The 1,218-nt window shown below is 41.5% G+C and overlaps 1 non-coding gene across 1 annotated transcript; it reads right to left on the reverse strand.

Moving 5' to 3' along the window:
- Positions 1–815: 815 nt before the first annotated feature.
- Positions 816–922, reverse strand: LOC122238198. The gene has a single exon (XR_006217160.1). It is a non-coding gene; the product is annotated as a U6 spliceosomal RNA (small nuclear RNA).
- Between the last annotated feature and the right edge of the window lie 296 nt (positions 923–1,218).

Below are 1,218 nucleotides of genomic sequence, written 5' to 3' on the forward strand. Positions count from 1 at the left end.
GCACACTTGGATATATTTCAGGAAATGGGCATAGAATGGAAATAGACATGCACATAGAGTGGAAGGAAAATAAACAGAGAAAACAGAAGAAATAGCCAGGAAGGCTCCCTGCCTTCTCAATCCACCTCAGGCAGGCAGCCTGCTAATGATTGCTCCCTTGGGCTGCCACTGTTTTCCATCTATGCATCTATCAAGGCACTCCTCATCTGTCATTGAGTATATTTATCTTTGTCTCACTTTTTACTGAACTGTAAGGATCTTTTTTGTTTCAAGTTTTTATTTAAATTCTAGTTAGGGGCACCTGAGTGGCTCAGTCGGTTGAGCGTCCGATTTCCACTCAGGTCATGATCTTGCGGTTCGTGGGTTTGAGCCTTGCGTCAGGCTCTGTGCCAACAGCTCAGAGCCTGGAGCCTGCTTCGGATTCTGTGTCTCCCTCTCTGTCTCTGTCCCTCTCCCACTCAGTCTCTGTCTGTCCCTCCCTCCCTCAAAATAAACAAACATTAACAATTTTTTAAAAATTGTAGCTAGTTACCATATAGTACAATATTGGTTTCAGGAGTAGAATTTAGTGACTCATCACTTACATATAACACCCAGTGCTCAACACAAGTGTCTTCCTTAATACCCATTACCCATTTAGCCCATCCCCTGCCCACCTCCCTCCAGCAACTGTTTGTTCTCTATAGTTAAGAGTCTCATATAGTTTGCTTCCTTTTTTTTTCTTTCCCTTATGTTCATCTATTTTGTTTCTCAAATTCCACATATAAGTGAAATCATATGGTATTTGTCTTTCTCAGATTTATTTTGCTTAGCATAAAAAATATGGAAGCTTCATGAATTTTCATGTCATCCTTATGCAGAGGCCATGCTAATCTTTCCTGTATCGCTCTGATTTTAGTATATGTGCTGCCAAAGTGAGCACTGAACTGTAAAGATCCTTTTTCTCTTTTTCTTAATATTTATTTATTTTGGGAGGGAGGGAGGGAGGGAGAGAGAGAGAGAAAGAGAGAGAGAGAGAGAGAATGAGAATGAATCCCAAGCAGGCTCCACGCTATTAACACAGAGCCCCACATGGGGATCAGTGTCACAAACCATGAGATCATGACCTGAGCTGAAAGCACGAGTTGGACGCTTAATGGGCTGTGAACCACCCAGATGCCCCTGAACTGTAAGGATCTTTAATTTTTTTTAATGTTTATGTATTTTTCAGAGAGAGAA

Source organism: Panthera tigris, chromosome B1 (genome assembly GCF_018350195.1).
Source record: "Panthera tigris isolate Pti1 chromosome B1, P.tigris_Pti1_mat1.1, whole genome shotgun sequence".
NCBI classification, from domain to species: Eukaryota; Metazoa; Chordata; class Mammalia; order Carnivora; family Felidae; genus Panthera; species Panthera tigris.